This window comes from Balaenoptera ricei, chromosome 4 (genome assembly GCF_028023285.1).
Source record: "Balaenoptera ricei isolate mBalRic1 chromosome 4, mBalRic1.hap2, whole genome shotgun sequence".
In the NCBI taxonomy this organism is placed as follows: Eukaryota; Metazoa; Chordata; class Mammalia; order Artiodactyla; family Balaenopteridae; genus Balaenoptera; species Balaenoptera ricei.
The window spans coordinates 136807524-136831806 of NC_082642.1; the positions used below are offsets into that span (position 1 = coordinate 136807524).

General features: G+C 34.7%; 1 pseudogene; it reads left to right on the forward strand.

The window, feature by feature from the left end:
• Positions 1 to 1515: 1515 nt before the first annotated feature.
• LOC132364431 (dual specificity protein kinase TTK-like) lies at positions 1516 to 22660 on the forward strand (annotated as a pseudogene).
• Positions 22661 to 24283: the final 1623 nt, after the last annotated feature.

Here is a 24283-nt window from a genome sequence, read left to right on the forward strand (position 1 = left end):
CTTTTACTACATAGTATTATGTGATTATGCTGTAAGTATTCCTCTATAATTTGTTTTTTATGCTTAACATTATTTTTGAGATTAATCTAATTTGCTATGTGTCAGTTTTGGTCACTCATTTCTACTGTTGTATCACATTCTATTGGGTGAACATGTTACAATTTTTCCATGTTAATATTAATTTTTAATCTTTTTTATTTAAAATTGATTTTAAAAAATCTCATTAAAGATTCTTTAGAAATACCAGAGTAGTGATTGTTTAACATTTAATAATTTGGATATACCATACTATGCCTAACAATTCTTTGTTAGATATTCAGGGTAGAGTGCTCTCTTCCGTTCTCAGAATTTACAATATTGCTCAGTATATAATAGGTGCTAAGTAAAGACAATTTTTAATGTAATGACTTTCTAGTTGTTCGTTGTTATAATTAATAGTTCAAATAGAATTATACAAGAATTTTCTCCTGACTACCTGATAATATTATATGTTATATTCCAGGGAAGATTTTTGTAGAAAAAAAAAAAAAGGAATTATACAATTAGGACATTTTCTTTGCTATTCTTACACTTCAGAGGTTGGATTTGAAGTTTAGATGCAGACCTGCTACAACCCAAAACTTTGGAAAGGAGAAGTTAGCAGCTGACTACTGGGTAACCATGTCCTTCTGGCAGATGAGTGATAAGCAAGCCTTAGTTCAAAGGTGTTGCCCTCCTATTCTGGAAAAATGGCAGGAGATAGAATTTCAGGTTGAAAAAGTTGGAAGCGTTTGCTACTTTTCCAATGTGTTCAGTAATTTATATTGTATCAGGGGAAAACAAGTGCCAAAATATGTTGGCTTTCTAAAAATAAACTGAATAATGTTGGAAATCTAATTTATAAAAACACATTTCCCCCCTGTGGGACTTAATAAAGCACTTTTATTTTTCTCTTAAGGTTTGGGGATGGGTTGTTGCAAATAAATAATTTTATTTGTCCTGAATTGATTCTTATATAGAAAATAATGTCACTTCTAAAAGAAAGGTAAATCCATTATTGTTTAGCTGAGCTCAACATCTTAGGAGAAGCAAGATTTACAGAAAAAGTACAAGCACGGATTACCAATGTAAATTTGCCTGGAGCAAACTGTATCTCCCCTTCCACACCATTTTATTTCCAACAAAAAGTGATAGGTGGCTAGGTGTAGCAGCTATTCAGTGGGTAAAAGAACCCTAAGGAACATCATTGTTGCTATTGTCTATTGTCAGTGTTCTGTTAACCATTTTGACTTACTGTCATTCCAGCACTTATTACATTCTGTCTTAGGACACTGTGACCTCATTGGAGTTCTTCTCCACTTTTTCATATGTTAACAATGATAAGCTGGACATCTTCTGGATTTGATCACCACAATTCCATCTTCGGCAGATGGACCTTAAAGTGGACCCCAGTGATTTCCACCTTCTGGCATGCACAATCCTGTATAATCTTCTCTCCTGGAATGTGACTTGCTTCTAGAAAATAGGCTATGGCAAATGCGAAGGGATTTTGCAGATGTAATTAAGGTCTCAAGTAAGTTGATTTTGAATTAATCAAAAGGGAGAGTATTCTAGGTGGGCCTGATTTAATGAGGTGAAAGGCTTTAAAAGAGAGACTTGGTTGTCTCTGAGGTGGGAGTCTCTCTGTTGCTTGTTCCGAAGAAGTAAGCTTCGACATTGTGAGAGGGCATATGGAGAAGGCTATGTGGAAGAGATATCAGGGTGACCTCTCTGAGCTGAGCACAGCCCCTGGCCAACAACCAACAAGAAAATGAGGACCTTAGTGCCAGCCACAAATATGAGTTCTTCCCGCAAGTGAGGGACCCTGCAAATTGATTCTTCTCCATTGTAGCTTCTGATGAGATCACAGACTCAGTCAACATATGGATTTCAACCTGGTGAGACCTAGCTAGGCTGTGCCACAACGTCTACCTTACAGAAACTGTGAGAAAATAAATGTGTGCTATCTTAAGCTGCTAAATTTGTGGTAATTTGCTATGCAGCACAGAAAATTAATACATTATCATTCCTTTTTCTGCAATATTTTTCTCCCTTAGTCAGTTTCACATTTTGAATCAATATTTTGTGAGCTCTTTTTTTGTACCAGGTCCTATTAAGAACTCATCTCACAATCATGTTAAGTCAGCAAATAACAGAGCCCAGATGGAAGTTCAGACCTTTTCATTCCTGGCCCAGGGATCATTGCTCTACAATAAGGAACTATGGGTACACTAATTAAAAAGTCAATTGTGTGATTGACAATAATATTTACATTACAGCGGGTTAGAACTATCATCCATTTGTATGTGTCCATTTATGTGTCAAATTTGAAGCTGTGCTGATTCTTATGGAGTGCTAACCTAGGAATAGTAGATTAAGTAAATAATCCTTTTCATTAATGTTCATCAATGTTTATAGAATACATACGTTCAATTTTTGATTTGTTCGAAGTTCGAAAAAGAAGTGAGAATCATATGGCAAAAATACCTTCTTAAGTAAAAAGTCCCTTGATTCCCAGCTACAAAAATACTAATGTCAATTAGTTCTGGTTCATAACACTTCTGGATATCATCATTTAAACTTCCCTATAAATTTTCTATTTTATTTTTGTGGGTATGTGAGATTTGATTAGTTCAAGTTTTGACAGAAGCTTAGATAAGTTGACTTTTCAGTCAAAATTATTTGAACACTTACAGCCAGAAAATAATTTGGACTATGTTAATGGAGCTGTAATAAAATTAATTAAAAATTTTATGGACAATAAAAGCATATATGAAAAGTTAAAACTAGGTTTTGTTTTAATATAATAGCTTCTTTAGAAATGTATAATGTTGTAATAAAATACTGTAAAATGAATGATTTATATTCATTTTTTCTATCTGATAGGATCTAATGATTATGTGGTATTGAATTTAAAAAGTACGTTATAGATTTCTTTTAATTTCATTGAGAACTACATTTTAAACTGCAATAAACTAAAGGTCAGATTCAGAGAATAATTACCTCTTACTAGTGGTAACAGCAAAATAGTAATCAGAATTTACTACAGTTTTAAAAAGCTTTTACTAATATCAACAATGGCACTGGAGAAACAGTGATACCAATCAAATTATTTATTTTCACCACTTTTGATGCTTTGAAATAAATGAATTATTCCAGAAGTGAAAGTATATGCTTATTTGGCAGAAGACAGTAAAATCTGTTTCATTAATTAATAAATTGGCACACATGCTCCATTATTAGTGATACTGAAAGCTGAAATATTTTGTTTATCAATGGATAAATTTCTTATAATGACTTACTTCTGCAAAGCAAAGTACATGTCTTACATCCCAATTTCACCACAATGCATATTGTACTGTAAGTTAATATCAGTGCTGCTATTGATTCAATCACTTGTGATTGACTCAGTCATAAGTTCAGAGTCAACTGGGAAAATAATGATATTATGATCAGGATGCTGAAGTTGTCCTAACAGAATGAGGGCAAGCAAAAGTTAAAGTCAAGCTGTCAATCACTAAATTTCTTTAGAATGTCTTGATGCTCTATGAAGTTTTAAAATAGAGTGAACTTGGTTGCAACAGCTTTTGCTTCTCTGACGCATATAATTTTTGATCATTACCATTTTCTATTTGATGCTTTCAGTATAAAAAGTGCATATACTTTTGGTATAAAATACCATTAATTTTAAACCTTGAAAAATTATTTTAAGATAAGGAGATAAAAATTTGGTGAAATTCTACCACTAATAACATTGGGCAAAACAAGTGAGTTTATACAACAAAGATAATTAGTCTATGTAATAGACAATTTTTGTTTTTTCAGTTAATTGCTATTTTTGCCCCATATTATAAGCTTCTTGAGATCAGAAGCATATTTATTCCTCTTTGTTTCTTCAGCAAGGAAGATAATATATGACTTAAATATTTGGATTAGAATTGAATCAGGTTCTAAATCAAATTTCTGAAATGAGCCATGTTTCCATTAGGACTATGAAGTAAACAAATCTGTGTAATCTTTGCGAGATTAAAAATAACAGGTCTTATGTTGGGGGCTTAGATCATTTGCTTTGTAGAACTTAACTACTCTTTATGCTCATGGCCTCTAGCTATTTGGAGGAAGGATATTTATAAAAATGTAGAAAGTCCTTTAAGGTACATGATAATCTACATTAATTCTAAAGACTCATTTTTATGATCTTAAAAATTTCCAGCTCCTAAGCAGATCATTAACTGTTGCATATTTCCCCAGTCAATGAGATGTGTGCTGCCACCTCAGTAGTAGCACATTCCCTAGGATCCAGTTGTCAAGGGCCAATGGAAATAACAGAGGAATCTGAATGCCAGGGCTAGCAAGGACAGAATCAGCTGATTTGGTCTGTTAGATTCATATTCATCAGGTCTTCAACTAACTTCCAATGTGATGGGCAAAACAATGATTGATGCCAGTCTTCACCATTTCCAAAATCACATGACAAAAACCTTACCTATCCTACAAGTGTTTTATGAAAAATAAAATGAGACATAGGTCATGGTATTACAAGGAGTTTAAACTGTAGCAATATGTAATTTATTAATATTGTATTATCATTATAATGACTAGCAATGAAGGTATCACACATATGAGCAATTAAGAATCAATTTTAAGGCTAACAATTGAGTGATCATAGTGTTGGCCTGAATCGGTTAGGAACTCCATTTAAAAACATATTTGCAGATTTTACATATTTTACTTAACCTTAAAAGTCATGGTTAGAGAGAATTCCCCAAAATTATAAAAGAAAATTATCTGAAGTCATTATGGTGTTCTCTAATATTTGCTGCAAAAAAATACTAGTGGTGGCCTTGAGTACTCAGTTTTGTTATTCTTGCCTGGACTTGCAAGGATATATTTAGTAATATATGTAGAATGTTTGATTGTGTTTTGCACACACAGGCATTGACTCTTTGGAACTCAAAGGCAGGTATGTAAAAAATAAATGTTTGCTTCTTAATATTGGGGTTAGTGATTACAATGTCTTATTGCTATAGGATTTCACTTCATTGGCTATTAATGGATTGTGAAGTATAGAGATTAAGTTGTCATTGTGAATTCAGTATACGTCAGGATAACTGTTATACAATGAAGCCTTACTTTTAAAATAATTCAGAAGATGAATCTTTTGTGACAAACATTTATAGCAATATATTTAGTGTTACCATTGTTTGAAAGAAAGGGGTGGTGAGGGTTGGAACCCTTGTAGAGAGAGGCAGTCCTCTGTGGATCCTGAGCGTCCCAGCATGTCCTCCCAGAGTGTGTGATTTTGCCTTCCCCTAATAGTATTTTCAGAAGTTTTTTTTTTTTTTTTTAAATGGTAACAGTTTCACTGGGAAGCAATTGTCCATGGGCCTCTTGTGTTGCTGAATGTCTTATAAGTAAAGGCACAACTGCTTTTGTTCTGAACTATCTTTCAAGGATGTCTGAACAGCAAACAGCCTTGGATAACAGAGATAGCATGTCCCCCAGCACCTCCCCCCCACATCAAAGCAGAAGCAGGTTTGTTTAGAGCCTTGAGGAATAAAGTACCTCTCTGTGGAACAAGGGACAGGCATGCCTACTGATTTGTATTTTAAAATGTGGGTTCTGTGTAATACAACCCACTGTGTAGGCAGGTGTCACTTCTCTTAACATCAGCTCTTGGAAATTAAGGCTTGAGAAATCAAGCCAAATGCTGATGTTCTGACTATTTTAATTGCCATGAACAATAAACTATTCTCTGTTTCTGACCTGAAGTTTTAGGTCTCCTGCAACTATCTCTGAAACTCTACCATGTTCACTTTCAGTTTGCAAGTACAGTAAAATCTCAGGCCCTTCAGAGTTCTTAATAGTTATATCAGAAGCATCAGCCATTGAGAAGAACATATATGGGACGTTTTCCCAAGTGATATTACCAGTCATATGGATGGAAGAGATTATAAAGAGGAATAAAAAGTATAAGATAAGCTGATCTAGAAGTTTGAAATGTAAATCATAAACATACTTCCATCTTTTCTCAAATGCTGGAAGGGATTACTATGCATGATACATAAGTCAAGATTCTTGAAAGATTTCTTCCAGTTGCATTTGTCCTTTTTGCTGTCACCATGTCACCATTCTGCTCTTTCTTTCCCCGTCAGGACTTAAGGACACTGGTGCAGTTGAACTGACTTGAAGAGTGTGTGTGTGTGTCTGTGTGTGTGTGTGTGTGTGTGTGTGTGTGTCCTGGCATGAGAGCAAATCTATCTCTTCATACAATTTTTTAACACTTCTTATTACATGTACAAATGTTTAAAAAATCTTTGATCTCTTTATACTGCTCTGTTAAGCCTTGGGGTTTATTGTATATGTTTAAGAACTTTTTGGGAATTGGACTTAGTAGAATGGACTACAGAGCTCCCACCCAAACTTCAACAGGGTAGCCTTGAATTGCTTTACATACTATATTCTGAAAAGCACAAGGAAGAGTTCTTCAGATTAAAAAAAATAGCAAATTTCTACCATAATGATTCAAAAACTCATTTTTTGAGTAAAACCAACATGTTTATGAGGCTTTACCTACTATTAGTCTGTTGACATTGATGACCATATATATTATTTTTTCTGAAATTTGAAAACTATCCATGTACAGTTTTCTCTAAATTTGAAAATTATCGATGTACAGTTTTCATCAGGCAGATACAGGATTATTTCTTTTTAGAAGACTGTAATCCTAAATTACCTCAGACCTCTTTAGAGGTATCTAAATTGTTGGAGGGAAGAAACAATATTTCAGTATGTTAATTCTACACTTTAAAATATTAGTATTCTAGATCTAACAGTAAAATGTCATTGAATGAAGAACATTTTGGCAGAGAAACAATTCTTAAAAAATATCAATTCCATTGAGATTAATCTATGAGCAGAAGATAAATAAAATGCATGAGTGTCTCACCCACACTAATAAGTTTGATCTGTTTCTGAGAACTTATCGGCATTTCCTTAGTCTTGTCAAAGGCAGGCCTAATTAGAACCCAGTAATGTATGATTTGTAATGTTCACACCACTGCTTTGACTATCTTACAGTTACCTGTATTCCAACTTCATTAAAAATACATTCCTCTGTAAATGGATTAAATGCTCCAACCAAAAGACATAGACTGGCTGAATGGATACAAAAATAAGACCCGTATATATGCTGTCTACAAGAGACCCACTTCAGACCTAGGGACACATACAGAATGAAAGTGAGGGGATGGAAAAAGATATTCCATGCAAATGGAAATCAAAAGAAAGCTGCCATAGCAATTCTCATATCAGACAAAATAGACTTTAAAACAAAGACTATGACAAGAGACAAAGAAGGACACAACATAATGATCAAGGGATCAATCCAAGAAGAAGATAAAACAATTGTAAATATTTATGCACCCAACATAGGAGCACCTCAATACATAAGGTAAATACTAACAGCCATAAAAGGGGAAAACAACAGTAACACAATCATAGTAGGGGATTTTAACACCACTTTCACCAATGGACAGATCATACAAAATGAAAATAAATAAGGAAACACAAGCTTTAAATGATACATTAAACAAGACGGACTTAATTGATATTTATAGGACATTCCACCCAAAAACAACAGAATACATATTCTTCTCAAGTGCTCATGGAACATTCTCCAGGATAAATCATATCTTGGGGCACGAATCAATCCTTGGTAAATTTAAGAAAATTGAAATCGTATCAAGTACCTTTTCCAACCACAACGCTATGAGACTAGATATCAGTTACAGGAAAAAATCCATAAGAAATACAAACACATAGAGGCTAAACAACACACTACTTAATAACCAAGAGATCACTGAAGAAATCAAAGAGGAAATCAAAGAACACCTAGAAATAAATGACAATGAAAACACAATGACCCAAAACCTATGGGATGCAGCAAAAGCAGTTCTAAGAGGGAAGTTCATAGCTATACAAGTCTACCTTAAGAAACAAGAAACATCTCAAATAAACAACCTAACCTTACACCTAAAGCAATTAGAGAAAGAAGAACCAAAAAACCCCAAAGTTAGCAGAAAGAAAGAAATCATAAAGATCAGATCAGAAATAAATGAAAAAGAAATGAAGGAAACGACAGCAAAGATCAATAAAACTAAAAGCTGGTTCTTTGAGAAGATAAACAAAATTGATAAACCATTAGCCAGACTTATCAAGAAAAAAAAGGAGAAGACTCAAATCAATAGAATTAGAAATGTAAAAGGAGAAGTAACAACTGACACTGCAGAAATACAAAGGATCATGAGAGATTACTACAAGCAACTTCATGCCAATAAAATGGACAACCTGGAAGAAATGGGCACATTCTTAGAATTGCACAACCTTCTGAGACTGAACCAAGAAGAAATAGAAAATATGAACCGACCAATCACAAGCATTGAAATTGAAACTGTGATTAAAAGTCTTCCAACAAACAAAAGCCCAGGACCAGATGGCTTCACAGGCAAAATCTATCAAACAGTTAGAGAAGAGGTAACACCTATCCTTCTCTAACTCTTCCAAAATATAGCAGAGGGAGGAACACTCCCAAACTCATTCTACAAGGCCACCATCACTCTGATACCAAAACCAGACAAAGATGTCACAAAGAAAGAAAACTACAGGCCAATATCACTGATGAACATAGATGCAAAAATCCTCAACAAAATACTAGCAAGCAGCACATTAAAAGGAACATACACTATGATCAAGTGGGGTTTACCCCAGGAATGCAAGGATTCTTCAATATATGCAAATCAATCAACGTGATACACCATATTAACAAATTGAAGGAGAAAAACCATATGATCATCTCAATAGATGCAGAGAAAGCTTTTGACAAAATTCAACACCGATTTATCATAAAAACCCTCCAGAAAGTAAGGATAGAGGGAACTTTCCTCAACATAATAAAGGCCATATAGGACAAACCCACAGCCAACATTGTCCTCAATGGTGAAAAACTGAAACCATTTCCACTAAGATCAGGAACAAGACCAGGTTGCCAACTCTCACCACTATTAATCAACATAGTTTTGGAAGTTTTAGGCACAGCAATCAGAGAAGAAAAAGAAATAAAAGGAATCCAAATCGGAAAAGAAGAAGTAAAGCTGTCACTGTTTGCAGATGACATGATACTATACATAGAGAATCCTAAAGATGCTACCAGAAAACTACTAGAGCTAATCAATGAGTTTGGTAAAGTAGCAGGATACAAAATTAATGCACAGAAAGCTCTTGCATTCCTATACACTAATGATGAAAAATCTGAAAGTGAAATTAAGGAAACACTTTCATTTACCATTGCAACAAAAAGAGTAAAATATCTAGGAATAAACCTACCTAAGGAGACAAAAGACCTGTATGCAGAAAATTATAAGACACTGATGAAATAAATTAAAGATGATACAAATAGATGGAGAGATATACCATGTGCTTGGATTGGAAGAATCAACATTGTGAAAATGACTCTACTACCTCAAGCAATCTACAGATTCAAGGCAATCCCCATCAAACTACCAATGGCATTTTTCACAGAATTAGAACAAAAAATTTAACAATTTGTATGGAAACACAAAAGACCCCGAATAGCCAAAACAGTCTTGAGAAAGAAAAATGGAGCTGGAGGAATCAGGCTCCCTGATTTCAGACTCTACTACAAAGCTATAGTAATCAAGACAGTATGGTACTGGCACAAAAACAGAAATAGAGATCAATGGAACAGGATAGAAAGCCCAGAGATAAACCCACGCACATATGGTCACCTTAGCTTTGATAAAGGATGCAAGAATATACAGTGGAGAAAAGACAGCCTCTTCAATAAGTGGTGCTGGGAAAACTGGACAGCTACATGTAAAAGAATGAAATTAGAACACTCCATAACACCATACACAAAAATAAACTCAAAATGGATTAAAGACCTAAATGAAAGGTCAGACACCATCAAACTCTTAGAGGAAAACATAGGCAGAACACTCTATGACATAAATCACAGCAAGATCCTTTTTGACCCGCCTCCTAGAGAAATGGAAATAAAAACAAAAATAAACAAATGGGACCTAATGAAACTTAAAAGCTTTGCACAGCAAAGGAAACCATAAACAAGACCAGAAGACAACCCTCAGAATGAGAGAAAATATTTGCAAATGAAGCAACTGACAAAGGATTAATCTCCAAAACATACAAGCAACTCATGCAGCTCAATATCAAAAAGACAAACAACCCAATCCAAAAATGGGCAGAAGACCTGAATAGACATTTCTCCAAAGAAGATATACAGATTGCCAACAAACACATGAAAGATTGCTCAACATCATTAATCATTAGAGAAATGCAAATCAAAACTACAATGAGATATCATCTCACACCGCTCAGAATGGCCATCATCAAAAAATCTAGAAACAATAAATGCTGGAGAGGGTGTGGAGAAAAGGGAACCCTCTTGCACTGCTGGTGGGAATGTAAATTGATACAGCCACTATGGAGAACAGTATGGAGGTTCCTTAAAAAACTACAAATAGAACTACCATACAACCCAGCAATTCCACTACTGAACATATACCCCGAGAAAATCATAATTCAAAAAGAGTCATGTACCACAATGTTCATTACAGCTCTATTTACAATAGCCAGGACATGGAAGCAACCTAAGTGTCCATCAACAGATGAATGGTTAAAGAAGATTTGGCACGTACATACAATGGAATATTACTCAGTTATAAAAAGGAATGAAACTGAGTTATTTGTAGTGAGGTAGATGGACCTAGAGACTCATACAGAGTGAAGTAAGTCAGAAAGAGAAAAACAAATACCGTATGCTAACACATATATATGGAATCTAAAAAAAAGAGAGAGAAAATGGTCCGAAGAACCTAGACGGGTGCAAGACAGGAATAAAGATGCAGACCTACTAGAGAATGGACTTGAGGATACAGGGAGGGGGAAGGGTAAGCTGGGACAAAGTGAGAGAGTGGCATGGACATATATACACTACCAAACGTAAAATAGATAGCTAGTGGGAAGCAGCCGCATAGCACAGAGAGATCAGCTCGGTGCTTTGTGACCACCTAGAGGGGTGGGATAGGGAGGGTGGGAGGGAGGGAGATGCAAGAGGGAAGAGATATGTATATGTATAACTGATTCACATATGTATATATATAACTGATTCACTTTGTTATAAAGCAGAAACTGACATACCATTTTAAAGCAATTATACTCTAATAAAGATGCTTTAAAAAATACATTTCTCTCATATTTTGTAATTTTTTTTACTAACTTTTCCTAAGAATGTAAAAATCCTATACCAACATTAACTTCTAAAGCTTTATATTATATTAGGTTTATAATTCTCACTTTGGAATGTTTAGCAGCTGTTTCTTTTGCCATCATAATTACTCAACTCTGATTTTCACCTGCATGCCAAAAATAGAGGATTACTGTGAGATCTTAACTGTAAATGAAAGAAGAGTTTGGTTCTCATTAGTCACTAGAACCATGGATCTTACTATATATTAATCATTTTTTTCAGTCATAAAATTCTTTTAAAGTTTAGTGAATTCAAAATAATATTCAAAACTTTGGCAAAGCATGAAATTTGTCCTAAACCATTAAGAATTTCTACTTCAACAATTATAAACAAAAATATATTTAAATAGAAACAAAAACACACTAAAAAGATGTAATGGTCAAAAGTTCAGCATGTCAAACACTGTTCATATGATAAACTGACAGATGAAATCACAGTTATAGGCATCTGATAGCCACTAATAACCACCTAACATCCACAAGAAGTTTCTCAGATATTTTTAAAAGGGCATTCCATTTAAGACTAAATATACTTTAAAATATTCATTGTAAACTTTTAACCATTGGATCTTTCTCAAACACCTTGGATACTTCTGTTGTTCTTAGAAACAATCTTTCTTCTTTTTAAAAATATGATGGGCTTCCCTGGTGGCACAGTGGTTAAGAATCCACCTGCCAGTGCAGGGGACACGGGTTCGAGCCCTGGTCCGGGAAGATCCCACATGTCGTGGAGCAACTATAAGCTGTGCACCACAACTACTGAGCCTGTGCTCTAGAGCCCACGAGCCACAACTATGGAAGCCCACCCCCCACAACTGCTGAAGCCCGCACGCCTAGAGCCCGTGCTCTGCAACAAGAGAAGCCACTGCAATGAGAAGGCCGTGTACCACAATGAAGAGTAGCCCCACTCACCACAACTAGAGAAAGCCCGCACGCAGCAACAAAGACCCAACACAGCCAAAAATAATAAATAAATTAAATAAATAAATTTATTAAAAAATTATGAAAACTTATACTGATTTGCCTCAATCTATCCAATTAATTAAAGATAGAGCCAAGAATAGAATCCAAAACTTTTACATTTATTCCAATATTTGGTGTACTTTTCCAGCTATAATAGTCATTGTAGCATGACAAGTTATTGTCATCCAATCAGCAAAATAACTAAGTCCTCAGGGGCCATCTCAATCTGTATCAATATTAATCCTGCTGCTTCTAAGAATGGGGTTATATGGCAAAACCAATGAACTCTGTGATAGTAAGCAAGTTTTCTTGTTTCATTGGTTGAAAAATGATTTCTTTGTTCAGGAACTGTGTTGTATGAATATCACAATGTTAAATAAAGTATTTAATAAGTCAATAAGGGTGATGCTGAAAGAATTTGGGGCAGGCAAAAACATCTATACCCTGAATCACCATTTTAATGAATTATTTATTGTCCCTACCCTTCTCCCCTATGTGATGGAAGGAAGAGATTAAATATAATTCAACTACCATCAGGAATCAGGGTGGTCCTCTTGGGAAATGACATCCTATTAGGAATTTAGCATTAGTCTTTGCAGCTGGAGATTAGTTACTCAGCTACTCAGGCCCTATTTAAGGGAAGTCCTTAGTGACTTCATGCATAACATTCATCCTTTCTGAATTTTCATGGAAAATTATCTTCCACCATTGACACGTACCTCTTACAAATAGTTTTAAAGGTTATTTGCTATGTCTTGACCACCATGATCTAATTTCCATGATATCAGTCTGGTAATATAGTATTATGTTCAAAGGGATGGTAAAACAATCAAGTTTCCTGTGTACTACGCTATGACATAGGACAGAGCTGACATATTCCTGAGGTAATACTGTGAAGATGTGCTGTCCTCAGTGCCTTATGAAAGCAAACTCTCTGATGGTCCTTCCTAATTAAAACATAGATGCAAGCATTTACCATATTAATAGCTTTTTACCGCCTACTGACCTTCGTGGTATTTGTTACAGTATGCAGATCGCATCTGAAACGACAGTTGCAATGGAGGCAATTTCTAATTGTTTCCAATAATTCCCTTTCTTTCTCCAGCACTGATATTTCTTCACAGCCAAAGTAGCATTTTCAATGGAGATAAGTTAGAACTCACTATTCTTACATCTTTCAAGTCTTTGATGTTGGCATCATTCTTTGAGATTGCATCATGGATAACGTTCTTTTTTTTTTTTTCTTTTTGGATATAATGGGATCAGAGACCTCCACTTTTCCTTTGTACCATAACAGCCTTTACTCCATGGGCCAGAAAACCAATGTAGGAATTCTGTCAGCTATGGAGATATGTTAAGTATATACCTGGATTTTGGGAAGATAACTACAGGATGTTTTTGCAAATTTACCAAGCCCACTAAAAGATGGATTCAGGCCAACATATAATTTCTCAACTGACCTCCATAAGCCCCCATTCTGAGTAAAAGTGTGCAGTGGCCTTTTGGATGATCAAAACTTCATGTCAGTCCACAGCTGTGCACTGAGTAACACTTAAAAGGTCTCAATACTTCTCTTTGTCCAAAGCAAGTTACCCTGAAAATGTTCACAGGACCCCAGGGGAAAACCAGGAAGATTATCTCCATTACATATGTGCATTTTTGTTACAAGGATACACCTTTAAGGAAACCCAGTTTCTCCTTTACTCCAGGATCTCTAGAGTCTACCTATCGGTTCTAATCTGGGAATTAGGTAAGAAGCCCTTGATTCTCTAACTTGGTGCCTCACCTCAAGTGTCTTCATTCCACTTAGATTTGTTTGTATTTCTTGCTTTTTCTACTATACTTATTTTAAAAATTACTAGATTTCCTTTTGTGTCAGTCAGGGTTCAATCAGAGGAGCTGAACCAGTGAGATAGTTATTATAGAAAATGACTTACGGAAGTAAGGGGATTGACTAAATAGTCTTTGCAAGGATGTTGTTTTTTTTTTTTTTTTTAATAAACTTATTTGTTATTTATTTATTTTTGGCTGCATTGGCTCTTTGTTGCTGTGCGCAGGCTTTTCTCTAGTTGCCGCGAGCGGGGGCAACTCTTCATTGCGGTGCATGGGCTTCTCATTGCGGTGGCTTCTCTTGTCGCGGAGCACGGGCTCTAGAGCACAGGCTTCAGTAGTTGTGGCACACGGGCTCTAGAGCGCAGGCTCAGTAGATGTGGCGCACGGGCTTAGTTGCTCCGTGGCATGTGGGATCTTCGCGGACGAGGGCTCGAACCCGTGTCCCCTGCATTGGCAGGCGGATTCTTAACCACTGAGCCACCAGGGAAGCCCCGCAAGGATGTTTTTGTTTCTAATGCTGGAGACTGAAGTCCACAGGCAGGAAGAGAAGATAATAGAAATCTGGAACCACAGGAGGACAGACTGAAAATCATACTGTTTCTTGTTACCTCTGACCTCAGTGATGAAGGCATCCTACAGAAACCAGAGCCCTTTGTTATGGAGTTGAACGTATGTACACTACCCTTAGCCCAGGAGCCAGAGAAAATGAAGGAAGACCAGGGAGAAGGGAAAGCAACTGAAGAGCCCCTCTTGGGAGCATGATTAGTTAGGGTGAGTAAATAACCTATGAAGAATTCTCTACAGATAGCTTCTCTCTCTAAGTACTGTCATTTCTTCCTGCATTATGTTCCAGTTAAGTTCCAATATCTCAACTTTATTTAACATAAGCCAATATTGAGTCCAGATTTCAGTTATCTACCAAGTAATTAGAGATATCTATCACTGCTCAAGCTGCAATCCATATTAATTGTTTGACTCCATATAATGTTATGATTTTTCCTCCCTAACGTAACACATGTATAATATTTTCATACATGAATTACATGAAGTCCCAGGTTTTGGCTGATATAAATAGTAGAATAAAAACCGAATGATTTGCCAGATTTTTGTCCATTTTCCTCTCAAGTCATAATTCATCTTAATTCTTCTGAGGGTATGGCTCAGGATGATCTGAGAGATGGTACTTGTGGATCTTAAAAACAATCAGCATCCCCTTGAAATGCATCTGCTTCAAATGAGGTTATTAAAGAGTCTTAAAGCAAAGGAATGCTAACAATCTCCATTAGAGCAAGAGATTTTTTTCTTTTTAAAAGCAAAGTTAAAGAGGATTGGAGGTGGTGGTGTAAGTAATCATAATCTATCAGAATCCCTACAAATTCCATCATTCCAATTTTTTCTAATCATCATTCTCACTTTCACTTAAGAGCTCCAGAGAGGTTCTGAATTTCATTTGCATTGTAATCTTTTACTTGAAAAGTCAAAAATTTGTGTTTTTTTCTTTATATCTCCATGGCTATAGGAGATTAAAAACTCCTTTTGGGTCAGTTTTAGAAGCTCATAGAATCATTCATCTTCTTTATGTAAAAATATCTCTTCTTGTCTTTCCTCTGCCATGCATGACTTTGTTCTCTCATGCTCTTTTTTCTACATCAATTTTTAAAACAATTTTTATGGATTTCAAGGTGGGATATGTATTTAATTCATTAATGAAGGAAATATGAAAGAAAAGTTATCAGGTGATAATAGAAAATACAACAAGGTGGGGATGGGGATGTCATATTTTAATATTTTCTCACGTATGTTCAATAATTCATGTACTATTTAAGTGTACTGATTGTCAATATTGTTGGCATAATTGTAATTCTAAGATGGCCCTAAAGATTTTCACATTGGTGTAAATGTCTTGTGTAATTTCCTCATATTGAGTGTGTTCAGAACCTGTGAATATGATGGATTATCACTCTCATGATTATGTTATGTTAGATGACAAAGGAGATTTTACAGATGTAAATAGAGTTAAGGTTACTAATCAGCTGACCTTGAGTGAATCAAAAGGAAATTATGTGGATGGGCCTGTCTCTATGAGCTCTTTAAATCACAGTGAGAGGAAATAAGTTTCAAAGCCTTAAAGGAACAACCACCATATTATGATGAACACAGGAAACCACAGGCTGCCTCTCAATGCTGAGAATGGGCTCTGACTAACAGCCAGTAAGAAAGTTGGAACCTCAGTCCTAGAATCCAAAGAAACTAAGCTCTAATTACAACTTGAATGAGCTGGGAAGGGGAACTTATGCTTCAGATGATATAGCAGCCCCAGCCAACATGAGCAAAGAAGTCGGCTAGATAGTGCCAGGCTCCTGACCAATCGAAACTGGGAGATAATATATTTGTGTTGTTTTAAGCCACTTAGTTTGTGATATTTGGCACAGAGCAATTAAAAAAAAAAAAAGAATGCAACTAGTTAAGATATAAATCATGATACTAGGCAAAGAAAATGATTCTCAAATACTGCTCATGAACATATTTAATGGAATTATTGCTTTAGGTCATTCTACAATCGACTGATTCTAGTATTACAAGATTTTAGAAGATGCACACTGGTCAACATCTTTTAAACGATATTATTTAAAACATATGGCAGAGCCACTAACACCAGGGCAGATATTACTTAGCATACTGAGTAGCTTTGTTACTAAAAGACTTTAGACAAAGTTAAAATACACAAAAAATTAAAAGACATGACAAAGATCTCAATTATCAATTTGTTGATGGATAAATCCCTTTTTCCCAGTTTTCCTCTAAATATTCTCTGATGTAAACGTCTATACTGCTGTCTTTTTTCTTATTGCCCTACCTCCAAAATTTACACTGTAACCTCTGAAAACATAATTTCATTATTAACAAACCACCCAATATCTCATTTAACACAGAAGGCTGTCACTCTCATGATTTGTTATTTTACCTTAACTAAACCCTGGTTCTTTCCTTAATTCCTTCCTCTTTATCCCTCCTAAATTTCTGTCTAGGATATTGAGGGTTACCTCTTCCTGTTTAAAGCTTTCTCGTTGTGTGACCATAGCCCATCCTAAATCCTTCTCCCTGTGTGCCCTTTATTGCAATATCTCTTGACGTTTGTAGAAAATAGCTTCACTGATCATTCCTTTTCTTTTGTGTTCATTCCTATTTTAACTGGCTCCCTTCCCTCAGCATGAATATTCCTGAAGTCTCTCTCTTTGATTCACCCCTGCCAAATTGGACCCTGTCTTGACTCTACAGTTCTCTGGATATACTCTCCAGTTTCTCTCCTCTCTCCCAAAGTTCATATAGTAGCAAGGGACACATATTATGTCCACCATATCACATCCATTAAACTCCTAGATGCACTGAAGTTTGACTTATCTCACTAGGTCACCAAAAATGTCCTGCTAAGATCATGATGCATTTCCTAATGAATACTAACAGCTCTTTTCATGGGCTAAGATTAGCTTTAGTATTAAAAATTCTGTTGAAACAACAACATTCATTCAGCTATGAAGAATAGACAATAACCCAGGCTTTTTGAGGCTTCATCTCAACAAATGCTTCTGTGACAAGCATACCAAAGTCGGAGGGCACGGGGAGTTGGGCAATTACTGGCTTTCTCTTGGAAGTAATATGTCTCTTTTATTCACATTTCACTGATCAAATGAGTCTGTTGACCATGCCTAACTCATAGGGAATGAGGAGTACAATCCTCCCATGTGCCCAAGGGAAGAGAGAACTGGATATTAGTAAACAGTACTGATGTCTTCAAGTGCCAATGTTATTAGATATCTCTTTATCTTTAAAAAAACTAATTTTTCCTGATAATCACTTTCTTTGTCCACACTTTAAGCTTGCTTACCACCGTTATTCCTAGTTCAGATTAATACCACTTCACTTGGCATGATTTTCCTGAGAAATTCTCTCCATTCTCATGCCTTCCTCCAACACCTGTGAGCTGATGACCCAAAATCTTATTTCCATCCCAGCTACCTCCTTACAGCCTTACATGTGCTTGTCCACCTGTCAACTGGGAATCTTTACTTTCATACTCAATTTAACTAGAACATAAAATCAAGTTATCTGTCTAAAACTTAAATTGGCCTTATTCTTATTCAAATGACATAATTACAACATTACTATCTCTGTCTTAAGCCAATGCAGTAACTTCCAAAATCTCTGTTGTTTCCAGTCTTATCCCCCTTGGATCCATTTACATTACAGCCAAGAGTGATCCGTCAAAAAGAAAAAAAAAAATCTGACCATGTTGCTGTCATAAAAAAACTTCTGTAAATATTTCCTAGCTTCCCATTATGTATAGGTTAATTCTTAAACTTCCTAACAAACTATTTCATAACCCGGCACTTACTGCTCCATTCAAACTCTTTCTTTTTTAATCCCAGTTTCACACTTTTTAACTAACTGCACAAAATTGCTTGTATTGCTTTGCCTATACTATGCTGTTTGTTGCCACAGTCATTCACTTTTGTGTCATTTTCTTTCTGAAATGTCCTTGAGCTTTCCCTATTTAACTTCTCTTCATCCTTTAAAAATCAGATTAGGTACGACTTCTCTCACCAACGCATCCTCCAGGTCCTCTCTTCTCATGACAGTCTATGAATTTCTCTGATACTGAGCCATAAGAGTTCTGAGAAATAAGAGTTTATCGGTGTAACAGAACTTCTTCAGGAAAGAGACTTTGCTTTATTCATCTTTGATTCTAAACTGCTTCTCACCATTCCTGTTAATGATATAAAGATAGCGAATACTTAATGACTGAATGAATTCAGAGTGAACAGAGATTCTTTTTCCAAATAGTGTTAAAGTACCTGTGGAACAATGTTATCGATAATCTTTATGATCTTGATCTTTTAAAAATCTTCAAAAATCCATTTTATCAAGTTTTATCGAGTTCATGATAGAGAACCAATGAACATCTGGAAATCCCAATCTAGGTAGGAGATTTGATAGACCCAGCAGTATATTCTGGTACCAATTTGGTCCAAATAATACACTTCTCCTTTCTCATTAAAAGGCACAAAATTTATCTTGTCATCTTACCTCAAACCAGAATCTTGAGTTTTAGCTCAGGTGGCTCTTGCTTTCTTGTCCTCTATACTCAATCAATGGCCATGGCTTTTGTTATATCTCTTAAAGGATTAAAAATTCTTTACATTTTCTCTATCAATATAGTCAATTTCTATATTCATTTCATCATATCGTATATCACCTGGATTTATTCAAAATCTGTCAAAATATTATCCCTGTTTTCCAGTTTGCCCACTCAAATTCATCATCCACATTTTTCCTCTTCTTATCTCTCCAAATGAAGATCTGATGCTGTATGACTTACTCTTTAAAGTGCTTGGTGTCCAGAGATCTGTAGAACCCAGGTGGGAGAGTATTCCAAGTGAAGGTTGAAAGTTGAATTTTCCTCTAGGATGTGGCCCGGAAATCCCTGGCCTCAGCGAGCCCAGATTGCAAACAACAAGTGAGCTGATTCTTCACTACTGGGAAGGTTGGAAGTAGACAAATACCAAAGAGCAGAAAGGACTCTTCCATTTATCTCAGGAGAGTGGTGACAGTCTGCCCTTAATCCACAGCTCCCCAGACAAGGAGTCCCATTTGCCTCAGAAACCCTGAGAATTCTGTTCATGGGAGACATTCAAACATTCAATCTAAGTTTCAATTTACTGGCAGAGTAAAATTGCAGCTTACTTGATAGACCTCAGGAACCACAGAGAGAAACATAAGATGGAAAGTTTGAAACACATGGCAAGAGAGAAAGACCTGCTGGAGGAGACAGATGGACACCTGATTTGTTTTAAGCACTTAGGAAGACACACTCAGAAAATGGATTAAATGAGAAGAAATTGAGACTGAAATTAGTGACTTAACAAGTTCAGGAAAATTAGCAAGAAAAGAATAGGAGTTTCAAAGGGAGGAAAATGGACAGATGGAGGATCAGGAATAACAGAACACTTGATTGAAGGCAATTCTCTGAGTTGAATGAAGCATGTGTCTTCATATTGAGAGAGGTCATTGACTTCCAGGCTGTACTGATGAGAAAGAACACCTATCTTGATAAAACACATCATCTCTAACAATAGAGAAATAATTTTATAATTCTCCATATGTAAAGATAAGCTACAAGCAGAGGAAAATAAATCTGACTGACATCTTTGTATTCCCCGCAGCTAAATGCAGAGTACCACTTATGAACTACTGAAAGAAAAGGATTTCAGCCCAGGAATTCCAAATTTACTATCGATGTCATTTGCATCTCAGATGCACAAAGATGTTTGAAGAGATGCCAGAATTCAAAAGTGTATTCCTCAACTATCATGACTAAGAAAAATGTTTGGAAATAAAATTTTTTTTAAAAACTACCACCAAACCAGACATTAACCAAAACAAGACCTCAAAATATAGCAATGAAGAGAAGATGGAATAGTAGATTAACAGTGCTTATGAACATTGGTATAAATAAACTTGATATTTATACAACTTACACATGTGTGTCTGTGTAAATAAGTATACATAATATATAATGTATATTATTGATATATATTATTTCTATATTTATATTTATTTTGTTTTATATACATTTATGTGTAATATATAATATTATATAATTATATACAAATTTATTTATTTATTTATAGAATAACTCAAAATGGATGAATGTATACTTTCTGGTATTGCTTGAAAGCAGCATAAGACTCACAGAAAGATAGTTCTAGTAAGAACTATACTATCTTAGTCAAAATCCAAGATAGGCATGAAGCATCAGAAAAAGGAAGTTCAAGTTGTTCCATAGGTCTCATTGTGTGAAAGGGGAAATGGGGAGACTTTTAAAGTATTCTCAATATAGTTTTCTATACAGAAATGTAGTAAGAGAGAATTAAAGAGCATGAGGCAGTATAAACAGTGCCTTTCAGTGAGAGAAGCAATTGTTAACTTGTAATAAAAGTAAAATCATCTGATAAAGAGAGAGGAATGGTAAATTTCAATTCATGGGAAAGAAATGCAGTAAAAAAATCCAAATTAACAGTGGTTGAAAATAGGAACTGATAAAGTCAGCACAGATAAAGGAATCTCTGATATAAAATAAGCAATAAACTTGAAGAAAAACAAGTATATGAATACTTAAATTAAAAATGAAAGAACTGAATTAATTGATAAACTTTACTTATGATTTCAACATCTTAATAAAAAATACATTTCAGATAAAATAAAAACAATTCAACTTTAAAGCAGGTAGGACATAAAAATTCAAGTAAGGTATCTCAGGTGTTGAGTGAAAAGAAGCAGATACATGCTATAAAATATGTGAACCTAGAAGAATCAGATGACCAAACAATTGAGAGTTATGGGATTGTGATGACTTATTTTAATAAATTATAACAACACAGCAATAATGTAACCCAACTTTAGAATTATAAAATCAGAGACCACTACATCTATATGGCAGTGGAGTGTGGAAATATTGATCTTAATAGTTGGCTTAAAAAGAAACAAAAATCCAGCATCACAGGAATACTAGAGAAACTGAAAAAATATGTTGGGACCCTTCACATAATTTATCAACATGGCATTTTTCACAGCGACCTGAAACCTGTTAACTTTCTGATGGAATGCTAAAGCTAATTGATTTTTTGGGTTGCAAACTTTATATAACCATCCAGGCACAACATGCATTGATTAATATTGTAAGGTTGGTACAGTTAATTATAGATTACCAGAAATAATCGAAAATATATTTTCCTCAAGAGAAAACAGAAATCAAAATCAAAGTTAAGCCTTCAAAGTGATGTTTGATCTTTAGGATCCATTCTCTATTAATGACTTATGGGAAAATGCCATTTCAGCATGTAAATATATTTCTAATCCATGTGCAGATTTCTAAACAATTTTAGATTGTTTAGATTTAGATTTTAGATTTAGATTTCCAAGCTATTTATCTTAACCATAAAATTAAATTTCCTGAAATGTTAGATAAATTTCTTTTAGATATGAGGAAGCATGGCTTAATAAGGGGCTCTAAACAGGAGTATATCCATTTCTGAGCTTCTGGTGCTGTATATGATCAATTTCAAATTCACCAAAGTACTGAGATGGATAAGAGAACCATCAAAGAAATAAAACATATCCTGAACCAACTTGTTGGTCCAAATTCTCCTAAATCCATTTTGAAAGTTGTTAGAACTTTATGTTAGTAGAGTAGTGTTGAAAGTAATGATTCATCTTCATCATCTAAGCCTTTTGGAAAAAAATGTGTAGAAATGGCTTGCAGCTACTCATAACCTGTCAAATAACACCTATAAAAATATTGGACTGTTGTACTCTTTATTGTCTTCAGAAGTCGACTCTTGAAGATGACTTTGCTCTGAAATTTTATGTTTCAATGGATAATCCCCCAAAGAAAACTCTAAAAATAGCAACCACTGATGGTACCATATGCAATAAATTCTAGAATTGTTTTTCACTGTCGTGTAGTTTACTATGAGTCTAATGTACCTGATGTGTTTTCACATTAGAATAAATGTTGGAAAATTGAAACATTGGGAAAATCATGTAAAAAGTTTTGTAGAATAAAATGAAACTAAAATTTCAAAGAATAAAAGGAGAGAGAGAGAGAAATGAAAGAAAGGAAAAAAGGAAGGAATTGATCCATCAGAAGACAAAGACTGTCATACTGGATTAAGAACTAACACCCAGATATGTTATATTCAGAAACAAAGATTCTCAAAATGAAGTGATTTTTTTAAAAAAAAAAGTTGAAGATGTAGGAATCAGCAAAGAAAGAAGCACAGTCAAAACAAGACATGTGGAGAAGAAATACTAAGAGAAAGTAACATTAAAGATTATAAATCAATAAAAAGGATGGAGACATCCATCATGTATTAATAAAATACAGCAGGGACATGGATTTTGCAGCCATAAATCTATTTGTATGAACCACAATAGCATCTAAATGCAATGAAAACGACTAGTAAAATTAGAGGAAGTGTTCAAAAGAACTTTTTAATCCTAAGATCTTATTAAAAACTAATGACAAATATTTATTAAGTAATGCAATCAATAAACTTAATTTAAAAGTACCATAAAGAGCCATAAGTCTTTCCAATTACAAGGATGTATATACTTTCTTATGTCCAAATAACATTTACACTTTTTAACTATCATTCTTCCATTCAAAGCAGCATTTCTAAAACAGATTTTTAAGATGTTCACAAGATACTTTGTATTCAGAAACAAAAGTGTTCTATGATTAAGAACATAGTTTCAAGAAAGTTTGTACATATTTTATATCCCCTCTTTGAAATGACATACATGTGCATATATATATATATGTATACATTACATGATTTGAAATATTTTATTAAATTTTTGTCTATATGAAAGTATGTTCTTTCCTCTTCTCCTCTTATCATGATGGTGAAGGCATCTAGTTTCTTATCTCAGGCTAGTCTCTCTCCTTATGTCCACCCTTTTTCTCAGAATCTTCAAATTCTTCTATCATCTGGCTATTACTCACCAGCCTAAAGATCAAAAAGCTAATAAGTGAGTGTGGATCAATGGAAATACGTCATCCAGTCCAGAAAACCAATTATAGTTCAGCAGTGTGAAATTTTTATACCATAGAGGTGGTGTATAATAGATTTGAGGATATTTTTAAGAAAATAGATCATTGCAAGCAAATGATGCATTCAACATCATTTTCAACATTCTCCATTTTCCCTTCATATTAATTTTAAGAGTTTGCAAAAATGTTGAAAAATAATTCTTATTTAATACTAAATTGTATTTTTTCTTGACTATTTTTATTCTTGCTCTATAACAGTTGTGGTCCTGACAGGTGTATGGGGAAGGTGATAGGTACTGTTAAAGATCCAGTGAATTTATGCCAAATTTTGTTTTGCTTAATAATGCTGTTGAAAGATAGTCCAAAGAACAGGTGTAGAAAATATGTCACAAAAGAATGAGAGTTAGATTCTAAAAACAAAGGCAAAAAAGATTGATAGAGCATATAAATAAGAAAAATTCTCTTTATTTTCAACCTACTACAGTCTCTAGTAAAACAATACATAATGTA